Source organism: Canis lupus, chromosome 14 (assembly GCF_011100685.1).
Source record: "Canis lupus familiaris isolate Mischka breed German Shepherd chromosome 14, alternate assembly UU_Cfam_GSD_1.0, whole genome shotgun sequence".
Classification (NCBI taxonomy): Eukaryota; Metazoa; Chordata; class Mammalia; order Carnivora; family Canidae; genus Canis; species Canis lupus.
In genome coordinates, this window is record NC_049235.1 from 53,514,032 (window position 1) to 53,530,904 (window position 16,873).

At 34.4% G+C, this 16,873-nt stretch overlaps 1 protein-coding gene across 10 annotated transcripts in view; it reads left to right on the forward strand.

Annotated features, from left to right (window-relative positions):
• The window catches only part of FOXP2 (forkhead box P2), a 555,335-nt gene that overhangs the window by 74,219 nt on the left and 464,243 nt on the right, over nt 1-16,873 (forward strand). The window lies entirely within an intron of this gene.

A 16,873-nucleotide genomic window follows, 5' to 3' on the forward strand; every position in this document is an offset into this window, starting at 1 on the left:
CCTTCTTTTAGTGCATCTATCAATGATCTAGTTTTGTGGAGTTAGCAATTCTACTCATGCAAACCACTATTGCTCATGTGTCCCATTTTGATTATAGCCCTGTGGGACAACATAAAGGAGCAACAAAGTGGTCTTGGATCAAGTATCCAAGAATAGTTTGAAGGTGTGTGTTCTCCACAGATAGGATTTAAGGTCATTTCTCCTGAACTCTTGAAAAAAATGCTTAATGATTTAATTATTGTACAACTTAAAAGACCCAAATTTTCTTTTGGTAAATCAGATTATATCATTTTTTCCCCATATATGAACCATATTTTAGGTTTGTCCAAAAGACATTACATTTACAAGACTTGAAACTTTTGCCTAAAGTAAACATCCATCAGCAGTCTCAGATAACTCAAGCTATGTGAAAACATTTGTTAATCTGTTGATCTGGGCAAATTTGTTAAGAATGTTTTTCACTAAAACATATTTTATATATTCTCTTTTCTCCAGGGTCCAAAATGATAGCTTTAAGATTTTTATTTTAACATATTACAAAAGTGATAGTTTACTTTAAGACTTTTATTTTAAAATATTGTAAACATTCATAAAATAAACAGGCACCCAAATATCGAAATTTGACATATTAATATTTTTCTTTAGATTTCTCTTTTTAGGAAATATAATACCACAAATATAGTAAAAGCTATATACTTTCATCCTGTTCCTTTTTCTCTCTCTAAAGATATTTACTGCACTGAAGTTGGTGTTTATATTCTTACACTTTATTTTCTTTTTTGTGTTTAAGGTGTTTTTGTTGTTTTTGTTTTGTTTTGAGAGAGAGAGAGAGAGAGAGAGGCGGGCAGGGGGCAGTGGGAGAGAGACAATCTCAAGCAGACTCCACGCTGAGTGCAGAGCCGGATCGGGGCTCCATCTCACAACCCTGAGATCATGACCTGAGCTGAAATTAAGAGTTGGCTGCTTAAACCTCGGAGCCACTCAGGTGACCCACACTTTTGGCTTTTTTGTGATTTTAAAATTTATGCAGCTGGCATCATATCAAGTCTGTTCTTCTAAAAAAATTTTTCTTTTAAAATTATATTTAGGAGCTATATCCACGCCGATACACAGATCTGATTTTTTGGCTTTTTAAAGTAAGCTTTTATTGATATATATATTGTACATTTATGACTTTTGCAATTGTATATAAAAACTATAAAAATCATAAATTACATCTTGATTAATTTTCACAGAATATATGCATCTGTAGAACTAGTACCCAGCTCAAGAAGTAGCACATCACCAGTACTGAAAGAGCCTCCCCATTCTCCACCAGGGAAACCATATCCTGACTTCCCACAACATAGATTAGTTCTGTCTGTTTTCAAACTTGGTATGAGTGGAATAACTAAGCATACAGTCTTTTGTGTCTGGCTTCTCTGTTTTTCATATTAGATTTACAAGCTCTCTCTATGTTATTGTGTCTGAGTATGTATCCTGAACATTATCTAGTATTCCATTACATGAATATACTATCGTTTATTTCAATTTTATTTTGGGACATTCAGGTTGTTTTCTTGTTTTTAACTATTAGGCCTAATACTACTATGAAGATTTGTGTACATGTCCTTTACATATTATGTGCGTCGCTGTAGCTAGGAGTAGATTATTGTATGATAGGATAGCTATATCATGATGTCAATTTAATGTGTATCGTAGGTTATCAGTATCGTAGCATTGACAATAGCAGACTCTGTAAGCGGTCTTCTGAAGTAGTTGTCACAGTTTATCTTCTCACAAACATCTTTATATGGGAGTTCAAGTTGCTCCGTATCTTGCCAACACTGAGGCTTTTATCATTTTTGCCATTTTGGTGGGTAATAATTAACTAGTTTTTAACTGCTTTATCACATTCCATAGATTAATAAAGCATCTTTAAAATCCCTTCCTCAGTAGATGAGCAATTTGATTGTTTTCATTTCTTACCATTTCGAACGATACTATAGTGAATATATCTGCATATCTCTTTATGCACACGTTTGAGAGTTTTGCTAAAGTTATAACTTGAAGTAGCACGTCTGAGGTTTATAATGCCATGCATTTTTTCAGAAAACTGCTATATTTCTCTCTAGTGGGGTTATACTATGAAGTAGTATTTTTAGTTTTATTATAAATTATACTCATCAAGTGCAGAGAATAAATGTTGCTTCTATAAAAGGCATTAGGTAAGATTTAATATCCTCAGATTTCAGGAAAAGTTAGTGAGGAGAGATGAAATTTGCTGTACAGCACCTGGCATATAGACTAAGTAAAACTTCCATTACTGTTTTCACTGTTAAATTACTCATGATTATATTGCTGTAGAGTGCTCATTCTAACGTCCATGCAATTCATGTGACTTCTACCATGCACTTAAAGGTAGCTTCTTTCAATCTTTGACATTTCTTTCTTTACTAGAGTTCTATTTTTTCTGCCTACTAGAGTCATGCGTCCATTTGATCTTGATTTTTGATTACCCAGCGGCATATATAATGAGATAGTTTGGGAAGTTTATATAATTTGAAAAGTTTATATAATTTGATTAATAGATTTACACATTTTTGGCATTCTTATTGAAGATTTGATCCTGAGCAAAATGGTGATAGGGAATCCAAATTTGCTTTATTGTTCCCATTGAGATTTATGAAAATAGCATATGTTTTTATAGTATTTAGTAGATTATCCTAAGATCCTTATATTTTGTGTTAGACATAGGAACAGAAGGTCTGTTGGTGGAAGGACCAAAGCAAGACCTTTAATTCAGATTTTTAAATTTGATACTATCAGTGTGGTGGGTCAACATTTGTCTCAAAGAAGGGAATCTAATTAGTTATATTTGTTGCCATTATTTTTTAAAAATAATTTTCATTACTGTCATGGCAGTTGTTTCCGTGGTCCTTAATTAGTCTTGATCTAGTCCATCCCTGGTTTCTCTCTTCAAATGAGAAATGCATGTTGTTATACAGAATCTCTTTTAGTCACTATCCCTCCCTCTTTGTTCATCGTGGACATCAACACTGTTTTCACTAACAGATGTGTTTTGTATTAACAAACCCAATTTTAACTCAAAAATCCCCTGTTTATTTTTCAGAATAAAATGGTACAGGTAAATTTAACTGAGAACTCAGTTATTGCCAGTTTCTTACTTTTTCAGAATCTTTTCTACTTAACTGCTTACTAGCAGGCTAGTGTAAAAGACACTTTTGTCTTTATTGTGCTGCTTTAAAAATATTTCTGTTATGTTCCTGTTTTTATGAATATTTTCTTATGATTAAACTGATCTGAATTTGAATTTATCAGTTTTTATTATCTCAAATCTAGTTATATTTGAATGTATACCTGCATAGGTCATGAATTGAAGTGGTCTAAGAAATACAATTTCTCATTAGTTGCATTATTGAGTTGAATGCTAATGTATATGCTTTTTATATGCAAATACCTGAAAAGAGTAATTTTTGTTTTCCATGAGATTTTAAGAATTAGTGTCTAAGGTATTTCATGCTCTCATTATTTCTATGCAATATCATATTGACTCTTCAACCTGTGTCCCCAGTGCCAGAGTGATGCTGGGATACAGTCCTCATTTTAAAAGTATCTAGAGAGTGAATTGACTTTAATGTTCTTTCTCAGGAAAGGACATTGTCTCTTTACCCTGCACTACAAAGTGAAATGCCTTCTACCTTGACATGCATGGTCTTTGGAAGACTATGTTGAAATGAGTATGAATTTTAACAGCTGAGCAGTTAATATCCTTTAAGGCTGTGTTTGAAGAAAATGATCTTTGTTAAGTGAGCCAAAAATATTGTCTTTGAGTTAAAAAGAACAAATCAAAAAGCTATCATATATTATGGTGGGTTCTTGTTTAGCTTTTAAAAAATGTAGAAATATAAACATTGCCAGTTTAAGTCAACTCCGAGGGAAACAGGGATGATGTCATCAGTGTTGAGGATTTTTTTTTCTGGTGTGTAACTTCTGTGTGATTCCTCTTCAACATTTTTTTGACTTCTGGACCAGTTTCCTGTTCTATAAGGTGGGGATTGAATGGTTGAATAAAGTACTAATTGATTCCTTGACCAACTTTCATTGAGGATCTATGCTAGACCATGCAGTACATAGGAAGATGTGTTGGCATGTCCTAAGTGGGTTTCACCTCTTCTACTATGATCTTTGTAATGGTTTATAAATTTTTATTCCTGAATTGCCATTATATTAGTATTTTGGGAAGGAAAGTATATAATTGTGTATGTTTAGACTGGTAGGCTTAACTAGAAGTCCTTCAATAATATTGCTGCTAAATCTATAGGACAGTTTTAATCATGTACTTTCCTTGAAATATTTAACACTGCTGACTGCTTCCTCCTCTATCATCTCCTGTCCTCATGTCATGTTCTCTCACTTTTTCCTCTTGCCAAGTCTCTTTTGTGAGTCCTTTCTTTGCCCGCCACTTAGACTTAGGTTTTTTTCCTGTGTTCTGTCTTCATCTTCTCACTCTGTATGTACATTATTCTAGATGAGCTCACTTTCCCCAAAGCTTTGAGCTTAGTGTTGGGACTCCCACTTTTGTAGTTCTAGCTTGTAATTCTCTTCTGAGTTTGAGATCTGCATTTTCAAGTGCCTCCTTGATATGTCTACTTACATGTCCCATAGGAATCTATCTAAAATTAAGCTCATTGTAAGGGATGAATCAGTACATTCTACTCCTGAAACCAATACTACACTATGTGTTAACTAACTTGGATTAAAAAAAAAAAAGTTAATCTCATTATTAGCTCCTGTCTCACTTATTTTTTTTTTTAAGATTTTATTTATTTATTCATGAGAGACACACAGAGAGAGCAGAGACATAGGCAGAGAGAGAAGCAGGCTTCATGTAGGGAGCCTGATGCAGGACTCAATCCTGGGACTCCAGGATCACACCCTGAGCCAAAGGCAGACACTCAACTGCTGAGCCACCCAGGTATCCCTCACCTATTAAAAAATGCTTCTTTTATGATATTTTTTTGTCTTAGTGATAGCAAGCACTGTTACACATTCAGTTGCTTGTGTCAAAAATATTGGATCACCAGTATTGGGTCACCTGGTCATCTCTCTCTTCTCATCTTCACTCTCCTGGGCCTCTTAAACCTAAATAACCTCCAAATTTTATCACAAATGTATTTCTTTCTGCACATTTCACTGATACTACCCTACTCTAAAACTTTGACAACTGCAATGACTGTTCTTCTCAGTTCTTTAGGCCCTTTCTCCCCTTAACTCACTAGGTAGCAGGATTTAACCTTAAAAATAAAGAAAATAATATTTTTATTTTCTTACTAAAATCTCATATTTGTTTTTCCTTGAACTTAGGGTAAAATACAAACTAACTCTTCAGAGTGGTCTACAAGTTCTTGCAAAAATTGGACCATGTCTCTCCCCCAGCATCATCTTTCTCTACTCAGCCTATTTCTGACTCTTCTTTCTTATTTCACTTACTGTGGCCTAATTTTATTAATTGACGACTTCAGGTCTTCTTGTGCCTTGTGGTTTTTGTGCATGTTGTTCCTTCTGTGGGACTCAGTAACGGATGATGCATGGGATAAAAGATTATGATGATCCTAAGATTTCAAACTTGGTAATTATGTTTCCTTTTTTAATAGACCTTTTCCTAGCAAATTAATATACATAAAATCAAGCATCAAAGTATAACATACATATAAACCCTTTGTAGCCTAACCTTCTATGACCTAAAATATTTCAGAACTCCTCTCTCTGTAGGATTCCCAAAGATATTTGCATTCCATGTTTCTCTGCATGTTCTGCTCTCTTTGGAAAGTGCTTCTGTGCTTCTGTGGTAGGTGAACTCCTACTGTCCTTTAACACCCAGTCCAAACGCAGGTCCTTAGAGACTGTGAGCCTTCACAGTTGTTGGCGGCAGCTTCTTGGATGTTACCTGTGTGTATTTTGCAGCTGTATCTGAGACTTAGCAAAGTTAAGTAGCTTGTTCAGTTATTAAGTGACAGAACCAGGATTTGAATCTTTTCTTCTCTGCCTTGAAAGTGTGTCTTTAACTGTCTTTTGGTAGACACTGTCATTATTTAATAAGTACTTATTAAATACATTTGTTAATAAAAATATAAAATACTATATGACCTAGTTGTAAGAAAGGCTTTTATGGCATCAACAAGAAGTGACTCAAGTGACATAGAAGATAAGGATTTGGAAAAGGGGAAAAAGGAAATCCATATCTGTAGGATGTTTCAACTTCTGAGCTAGTTAGGTTCCATCTTGCTTTGTAACACCCTAAGATACCTCTGGTTCTCAAAAAGAAAGGGGGTAAAATGGTATGAGGCTAAACTTCAGTGAAATAGGCCATGAAATGAATAAATTCATTTTAATTAAAATGGCAAATATGTATCATATTTCATATAGATTCTTCTTGTGCTTTAATTGCCTTATGCATTTGTATCTTGCTCCCCTCAACTTGATTGTTAGCTTCTTTTGAACAAAGATACACCTCATCTTTTTTTAGCATCTCCTGTCATGTCTGGTTCTACTTGATAATTTTTTTTTTTTGTAAAATAAATGGTGGTGTCTTATCTCCTTTTAATTTAATTTAGGGACAAAATTTCAAATATTTGCACCAAGTAATGCTGCTGCTAATTCATTTATACATACCAACAGTTCGAAACATTTAATGCACATGAAAAATAGAACTAACTCTTCATTACTGGGTTTAATATCTTTTTGAGAGAGAAAAATACTCAAGTATGCATAATGTCAAGGACATACTCAGTGAAGAAAAGCAGTTTATGTTGGATCTAGGCTAGAAGAATGCTCTATTCTAGCATTTAACTAGTAGGTGAGTTTAAATATCTATGCAACTCTATCTTAGGACTTATTTTGCCTTTTACTTTTCATTTTCTTTTGAATATCAAAAGATATTCACATTTGGAAGGACATATTCTTATTAGCTCTAATGAGTTTTTTTTGGTAAATGAATTGAATATAAACAACTATTGTGTTTGTCCTTTTTTTGTAAGAAAGATTTCAAGCTGAAGATCCTAGTCATATAATTAAAAGGACTAATCCCATTCAATCCTTGAATCCGTCTATAGAAATAGAATTCTTAAAACATATACACAAAAGGGAATATGGTGCCTGTTGAATTTTATATTATGTTCAGTTGAACTATTATACTTCTAAAACAAATTTAATTTTGATTAGGAAAAATGATTCCTTTTTTTGTGCATTTATAAATGTAGACATTGTGGACCAAGCTGGCACTAGGGAAGTTAAGGGGGGGGGGGGGAGAAGTAACACTTGTATTATGTTAAATCAGAGAAATAATTGCACTTGGCAGTTTTTGTTTGCAGAATGCAGGAAAGGCTGAGGGCTTTTGTACAGTTCAAAGAGCACATTCCATAGATACAGCAGTTGTTGGTTGCCTGCAGGGGTCGTCAGGATTGGGGGTGGTGGTAGAGGTCTGTATCACAAAAGTCCAGGCTGTTGGTCTCTGTGTTTGTAAAGAAAAAAAAAAAAAATGCTTGCACCTTTTTGAAAAGTTGTTTAGGAATGCCTCCTATCATTTATTTTAAATATAGCGCTTTTGCCTCAGAGTCTAATCTGTGTAATAATCAGATGGCATTTGTGTGTAGTCTTTGTTGGCTCTTGTTCTTTAATCATCTGTTTTTAGATGAAGGTTTACATGTTCAAATGTGGGAGCATAGAACTGTGGACTGTTAATCTGTCAGTTAAACTACATAGAAAATTAAAACTGAATGGGTTATATTTCACTACCGTATATTCAATCATCATTTATACAACAAGCATATTAAATAAATTCAACAACTTAACTCAAGCCTCTTAAGAGAGGTTTCTTTAACTAAAAATATGCCAAAGGCTAGCTTTCTCAGCTGGCATGTCGAAACTTATGCTGAATTAACACTTGTATCATTTCCTTACAGAATATGCAAGTTTGAGTTTCTACTGTGAACTGAACTAATGTAGCTGAAAGTTCTCTGAAAGCTATAAATTGTGGGGTAGATATAAATTAGCATTATTAAATTTCTTGAAATGTCTAGTTTACATGATATTATGCAACTTATGTGTGCTTCGTATTTCTTATATCAAGTTTTGGCAAAGTATATCAACATAGTTTCATTAGCTATTTCTTGGATTAAAAAAATAGCTAATTAGTGATTCTCTATTATAATTTTGGTTTTAGGAAAAGCCCCCAAACCTTATCTTGACCTAGTCTTGAATTCATAAGAATTTGAGATAAAGTTCTTTGTTGTGTCCAGTTGTGTGTTATCTAAACTGTCATACTTAATGGCCAGCAGATTAGTTAGTATGGTACAAAACAAGAGAAACATGAAAATTAGAATTTTCTGTTGAACATGCTTCTGTGTCCATTGTCATAAGAACTTCTTTGTTTTCACTTTTTAAAGATCTGTTACTTTCAGAGTAAGAAATGCTGAAAACGTATCAAAAAGGACAGAAACTAGCAGAATCCGTGTTCCCACCATTCAGATTTAATAGATAACTGCTGTTTTGCTATTTTAATTTTAGATATCTTTATTAAGAAATCCTCAAAGATCAAAGTCTTTTTTTGTAGTGTTGAAATACCCATTTCCGAATTGGTTACTTGACAGCAACATCTTAAGGTTCTTAACTGAGATCTTTCTGGTTTTAGTATCAGGCTTGTTAATATAGTCTCCTCAGAATAGGCCCCAGCTCCTTAACAGTGTGTCTTAAAGAAGATCCAAAGCCCCTCTGTCCCAGAATTTCAGCTTTCCTCCTCATTATTTCCATAAGACCTGAAATTGTTTTATTTTTCAATTTTTAGCTATGGGACATTGGGGCTATTATTAAATATAAATGCTTTATGGAGGGAATAACACATTAAGCCATTATTAGCCATTATCATCATCATTCAGAAGCTGAGGTGATGGAAGTGGATTCTGAGAAGAGATGGCTGGGAGGAAGGGAGTGCTTCGCGTTGAGTCCGCCTATAGCTTTTCACAGATGTGTGAAATCAGTCCCAAATGAACACACAACAAAGAATCATATAATACATCTCAGAAATCTTCTCTGGGGCCATATGGGAAAGAGAAACAAATGACAGAAACGTTATGTGTGGTCACTGACTTATTGCAACGTTAAAACCGGGAGTTTCCATGATGTAGATCTGTAAAACTGCTAAGGGAGGCTGCTCTTTGATTTGCAGCACACATTCTTATAATTTCCTAAGTAGATGGTGTTAAACCCATTTTACCAGTGAGAATATTGAGTAACAAGGAAATTAGGTAGCTTTCTAAAATCTTACAGCTAGACGGTTAAATATCCAGAATTTCTGCTAATACATCCCGTTATTGACTGTACCCTAGTATTTCCTCTGATTCATGGCCTTACCAAAATGTACTTCCACCACTATAAGCCTATCTAATTTTTATTTTATTTAAGATTTTATTTATTTATTTTTATTCATGAATAACACAGAGAGAGGCAGAGATATAGGCAGAGAGAGAAGCAGACTCCCTGAGGGGAGCCTGATGTGGGACTCGATCCTGGGACTCCAGGATCATGACCTGAGCCAAAGGCAGACGCTCAACCACTGAGCCACCCAGGTGCCTCTAAAGCCTATCTAGTTTTTAAAGAAACAATTCAAACATATACTTTCCCCAAAGCCTCTCCTTCCCTCCCGACCTCCCAGTTCAGTTCTGTCCTTTTCTGTGAATGCTTTCCATACAAAAGTAAGCACAGATTTTTTATGGCCTCCCATATCCCACTAATGTATGTGTGTTTGTTATCCTTTGAAACTGTTTGCTTGGCCCCTTAGATCTGGTCCTTGGGTTATACTTTTTTGGGTTCCAATTATTGCCAGCACAGCACTAAGCACTTAGTGAATGCTCAGTAATGCCTGCTTCTGGATTTAGTTCAGGGCTCCATTCCCAGTACTGACAATTACCAGCTGTGTGATATCAGACAAGTCACTCACTATCTCTGAGCTTTAATTCTCTTGCTTGTAAAAAGGGGATAATAATAAAGCTTATCTCAAAGAGTTGTTATGGGAATTAAGCCAGGCATTGCAATGTAAAACACTTAGCTTAGTGCCTGGAACATAATAGCGTAATAAACATAAACAAGTAATCATAACTCAATAAATGCTAGTTCTTGTTATTGTTGCACAGTGTAATCAGTCAACACTCACAGCGTCAAGGATTGCCTGTAAGAATAGTTCTATTAGAAAAATTCTCTGATTTCGACTTTTGGGTCCATTTGACAAAAAAAAAAAAATGTCCCTCTTTAAAGTAAACAAATTCGTAATTCATAGAAGTTGAACTGATTAGAGAGAACCACGCACACACATGCATGCACACACCCTCACACAAACACATTTTATCCATGCTTAGAACTTTGGACCTAACGTAGTAGGTAAATAACCCAGGAATCTCAATTTTTTTCTTGAAGTCATCTATCCTCCCCTTATCTACTGCAATAGCCATCTAACTCATTTACTTTCACTCTTGTCCACTAGCAGGAATCCTTAACTCTGGGTCCTTTGCCTCTAGTGGTTCATGATAGAAGTGAATTTCAACATAATTCCTTTTCTTTCTAATTCTGTGTTTTTTATTTTATGCATTTAACAGCATTATTCTCCAGAAGGCTTTGCAGGCTTCACTAGGCTGACAGAAGTTCTCATGGCACCCACACAGAGAAGAATCTCCACCAGAAATTGAATTTATTTTTCTATAAAGCATGGTTATGGTCTCTACTAAAAAATGTGAATCGGATCATGTCACTCCTCAATGTTAAAATCTTTACCTGTACTGCGATAAAATAGAAGCTTTTTATCCTGACTTGGAGAGGGCCTCCTACTTGGCCCTAACTCATCTCTTGCCACTTTGTTCTTTGCTCACTCTGCCTGTCATCAGTGGTTTTCTCTGATTCTTGAAACCCTTCCTGACTCAGGGCCTTTGCAGTTGCTGTTCCCACTGTTTGGAATGCTTCTCTCCATGCTTGGCCTGCTCCGTATACTGCAGGTCTTAGTGTAAGTAATGCCTTCTCAGGGAGCTTTGGCTGGCCTCCCTATCTGAAGGAACTCCCCACTCTTCTGTTCTCTTGTTCTTTTCCACAGCTCATTTCATTTATTTAGTTATATGTAACAAACAAATACCTTTATTGATGCCTGTTTTCATACTAATTTGTAAATTCCACGGGAACATATAATAGGTAAGTCTTATTTAGGCCGCCATTTAGAATAAAGCCTTATAGATCAGTAAATATCTATTGAATGAATGAATGGATGAATGAATGAATGAATTGGGGGAACATGAATGGTCTGCTATTTGGAATACATGGACTCATTTGTTTATTCATAAACTCATTTATTAGACAAAGAAAAATGAGAGGCCAGCTATAACATTTAAATTCTGAATAGCTTTCAGAGTAATTCATGAGCTACAGATGAACGCTTTAATCTCCTCAGTTATTCAGAAATGAAATGTAATAGTTCATTATATGACAAGGGGAACCACCCAGAAAATCAGAATTCAAAAAATGTGCTTAACTTCTTTTCATATGTTACACCTTCCATCTGCCATACCCTAAGCCTATACCCTATTAACTCTATCTCATGATGACTTTGTCTTATGATTGACTCACTTGATTACCATATACCAGCTTCATGTGTGCATCCATTGAAACTGCTTTTCTTCTATAACATTTATTTTAAAAAGCATCTAATCATTTGTATAGAAAGTTATCTCTCAAACTTATGATAATTAAACACTTTTAGTTCTGTTGCAGTCAAGTTCCTAGAGTCTTTCATTATTATTCTCTAACTTAAAGTATGTTAATTGAACTGATTCTTCTATTAAAATGGAAGCTTCACTTCAGTGATGTATAGATTTGGAAAATAACCCTTTTATATTATATGTGGAAACAAAACCCACAAGTGTCTACTCCTTTATTTCCTACCTCTCTCTTGGGGAAAAATATTCTTCAGTAGAGTTGGAGAAGGCTTGTGTAGTTTCTTTCTTCAACTAGATCAGAGACAACCTGAGAATATTTTCTTTATTATCTTAAATAATCAGTGGTTATCTTTTTTTTTAAGATTTTATTTATTTGAGGGAGAGCGAGAGTGTGCACAAGGGGGGTGGCGGGGTGAAGGTTAGAGGGAGAAGCAGACTCCTGTAGAGGAGGGAACCGCATGCGGGACTGGATCCTGAGACTCCAGGATCATGACCTGAGCCGAAGGTAGATGCTTAACCGACTGAACCACCCAGGCACCCAGTCGGTGGTTATCTTATCCGAGGTGACCTTGTGATCTATAAAAATGGAGAAAACAGCAGGGTAGTTTATGCCTTGATCATTATTTTGAAGACTTTTGCAATCTAAAAAAAAATAGGTGATTCTTTCCTTGAAGAGAAAATGACTACTCTTTTTAAAAATAACTTTTATTCCTTTAATTTTTTTAGAGCTCTCTAAAGGACAAGTGGTTCCAATAATGACTAAGGCTGTTTTTTCCCCCTTATTTCACTGTGGCTCAACATTAATTTCATAACTGCTTTTAATGTTCTTTTTTTTTTTTGTGATACTGATTCTTTGTAGAGAATTTCATGCAAATGAGTAAATGCATATTTATTTACTTGTTTTTTAGATTTTACATAGGAGTGAGATCATATGGTATTTGGCTTTCTCAGTCTGACTTATTTCACGTAGCACAATAACCTCTGGGTCCATCCACATTGTCAAAAATGGCAAAAATCTCATCCTTTCTGGTAGTTGCGTAATATTCCATTGTATATCTATGCCATATTTTCTTTATTCATTTATCTATCAATAAATGCATATTTATTGAAGAAGCTTTACTTTAGGTTAGTTGGGATATAACAAGAAGGAAAAGAGGAAGGCATATGCATTTTTGTGATGTACCCCACTATTTCTTTTAGGACCCTGAGAACACCCGGGCAGTATTATTGTGCTCTACTTAAATGATAAATGCCATCTGCTCCATTTCCCTCCTCATCACTGAACAGAGCTAAGTTATTTCTGATCCCAGTTCTTAATATTTTGTGTCTTGCCAATTTCTTGCCTCTCTGCCTTCTTTCTTCTTTTTCTCCTCCATGCCTTCTTCCCTTTGTCTCTCCCTCTCCATTCCTGTCCCTTTTCCAAAGAAAAGATGTAGAATAAATGCATTCATTTTCAGAAAACATAAGGAAACAAACTCTTCAATATAAAAAGATACAGTAATGTCAGATAGTAAAATTAGTTTCTGCTTGGGATAAAGAAGGGTCTTGTCTGGTTATGTGGAATTAGGGGAAGGGAAACAGGAGAGTCTAATTCTTAAATGTCTTCAGTCTTTTTTAAAGATTTTATTTGTTTATTTATTTATTTATTTATTTATTTATTTATTTATGAGAGAGAGAGAGAGAGAGGCAGAGACACAGGCAGAGTGAGAAGCAGGCTCCCTGCCAGAAGCCCAGTGCAGGACTCGATCCCAGGACCCCAGGATCATGACTGAGCCAAAGGCAGATGCTCAACCACTGAGCCACCCAGGTGCCCCAGATGTCTTCCATCTTATTCCAGTTGTACCTAGAGCTATAAAGTTTTGTGCTCCTCCAGTATGGATTGGTAGCTTCTTGATTTGTCCCAAGAATTGGCCAAAGATTCAGCTATTTCAACAAAACTCATTCACTTTCTATTTTCTAACATTTGTTGCTATTGTCTTCTCTTTTGAACTTTCTAACCTCATAGGTTTATTGTTTTGTTGAATAGTCCTTAGCTGTCATTTTTGTATGGTTTTTGAAGGGATAAATGCATGTGATCCATTCTGTTTTGAAATGGAAATTCTCATTTCATTTTTGACAGAGATATAGGAGGTATCTGCTTGGTTATACATGAAAGAAGAGAGAGAAGCTTTCTCAAATAATAAAAAATAAAACAAGGAAGAGACCAGGCCTTGTGGCCCAATAAACGCATTTAATTTCACCTAATAGTTTCCAACCTCCCTAGAGTGTGATTTGAGGAGAGGACTGGGATTAAAAACTGAGTTTTCTTTAGAGGCACGTATACAGTGGGACACTTAAGCATGAGTGCTTAGGGGGCATATGTTATCAGTCCATTCATAATATTTTTCCATTAAAGGATTATAGGCATATAACCTGATTTATTAACTTATTTTTTTAATTAATAGCTTTATTTTTTTGGAGGAGTTCTAGGTTTGCAGAAGAAATAAGCAATTAGTACAGAGCATTTACTTTTTCATCCCCTTCCCCCAAAATAGTTTCCTCTGTTAACATCCTGCATTATTGTGTGGTATATTTGCTACAATTGATGAACCATTAATTGATACAAACTCAATACTATTATGAACTAAATTCCAGAGTTTGTATCAGGATTCCTATTTTGTGTGGCATAGTTCTGTGACAAATATGTAATGTCATTTTATCCATCATCAGAGTGTCCTATAGAGTAATTTTCTATCCTAAAAATCCATTGTGTCACCTATATTCTCTCTCCCTTGCTCATTTTCAAATCCCTAGTGATAACCAACTTTTTATTATTTTTATAATTTTGCATTTTACGGAATATCATGTAGTAGAAATCCTACAGTATGTAGCATTTTCAGACTGACTTTTTTGACTTTGCAATATGCATTTAAGTTTCCCCCATGTCTTGGTTTCATATGATATCTCATTTCTTTTTATTGTTGAATAACATTCCCTTATATGGATGTATAACAGTTTGTTTATCCATTCACTTGTTGAAGGACATATTGGTTGCTTCCAAGTTTTAGCAATTAGAAAGCTTCTATAAACATTCTTGTGCAGATTTTTGTGTGGACATAAGTTTTCAACTCATTTGGGGAAAATACCTAGAGTGTAATTTCTGGGTGGCATGGTAAGACTAAAAAATTAGAAAACTGTTTTTCCAAAGTGGTTATACATTAACATGATTTTGTATTTTAGAAACAGTGTAGATTGTTTTATACAACAACGTATGTAGAAGTTGATAGTAATTTATATTTCACTGATCATTTTTAACACAAGTAAAACGTCATTGTAGAGGCTTTATAATTTTAGTATTTACTGCTGCATTACTATTTAACGTTGCATTGACCCTGATGTGCTAGAAAAGAGATTTTAATGAAAAGAAGGTGCTTTATAAATTTAGTCACATCAGTATACTTTCCACGTAGTGAAAGCATTCTCTATACCTTCATAGACATAAGCATACATTAATGGCGAATTATGGGCTATGTTAGAATGATGATGTTTTATTTGCTTTATATTTAATTTACTCATTTAGTAAACACTCATTGAGTACCTGTGGTCCCTGATCTTAGGGGATTAAATAAATATAAACATGTTTCTACCTAAAAGAATGTTCCCCAGGAAGTTGCAGGACATCTAGCATCTCTCACCCTTATGTATTAAGTATCAGTGTTTCTTGTCAATTTTTATGACAACTGCAAGTGCCCTCTCAAATTTTTGAAGCTCTCAGTGGTACTCCAGTTGTTGAGAAGGACTATGTTTGATTATTTAAAGGTGGGTCTATTTGTAATTCAGTTTTTCCTTTATGACACATTTTATTTAACCCTAAGTTAGTGGTTTCAGAAAGATTCAGTGATGGATCACGAATAATGTCTCAACATTTACTCAGCTAAGGAGATCAGAAATAAGGTGAGAGTTGCTTTAATATACAGGATAGAAAACTGAAAGCTGTAGTGTGGGACAGAAAACATAAGTTCCTTTTGCAACATCACCTTGTGTGCTCGCGGCAATGCACTTTTTACTGACCCTGTGTTGCATCCCTATACATTGGAAATATTCTTAGTCTCCTGTGTGTTAAGACTGATTTTACTTTTTATCAATAACAGAGCCAAGAAGATAAAAAAAATAAAGCCCATTAATATTGAATCTTTCCTATATTGTGTTTAAAATTAATTTACAACTGCTTTTATTTTACTTTTTTTCTCTTTTCATTACTTGGAGTATCTTTGCTTTGGTACTTGCTATTCCTTTGTCATCACTGCTTGTCTTTTCTTTTTACTGGCTTCTTAAATCCTGCTACATTGCTTTTTGCCTTTCCTTCTTTAATCTTTTCTCTTCTGTTTAATTTTTAAATCCTTTGCCCTTTATCTTTCTTTCAGTCTTTTTAGCTGCTCTCTTTTCCTTTGATTTCCTCTTAAGCGTTACTTCTTCTTAACATTGTGTTATTTATTGATTTTTCTTTTTGTTTTATCTTTTTAATTTTACGTTTTCCTTTGTATATAAGGAAAACCTACTCTGCCTACCTATACTGAATTAAAGAGTGAAATACTACTAAATCCTCCATACCACGTGGAAAAACACAACCATGTTTATTCAAACTTACTGTGTGAATACTGAAAGATTTATATGACACATTTTCTCCTCTTTTTTTATGTTTTGTTTAGAATCGAAGCCCCACATAATTGATGTGCTGATATAGAGCAAATTCAATTATTTTCCATCTTTCTAATATGGTAATTTCAACTGTATACAAAATGTATTTTTGAGATATAAACATTTGTTTGTACCTAGACCACAAGTAATTTTTCCTTTCATTAAACTTTTGGATTTTTATCATAACATTATGATCACAAATCAAGGGTTATAATAAAAAATAAGAGATTATAATAAAATTGTAATTCTTCCACAGTACTTTGTCCAAATATCCTATGAATTTGGTTTAATATAAACTAGATTTTTAATATCAATTTTATAACCCACTTTCCTTGGAATATAAGAAAGGTCTGAATGAAATACATTAACAGCTTCACACAGTGGCAGTGTCATAGCCAATGAGGTTTATCTGAGGCACGGTTATTGCTAATTGAAGGAAATCC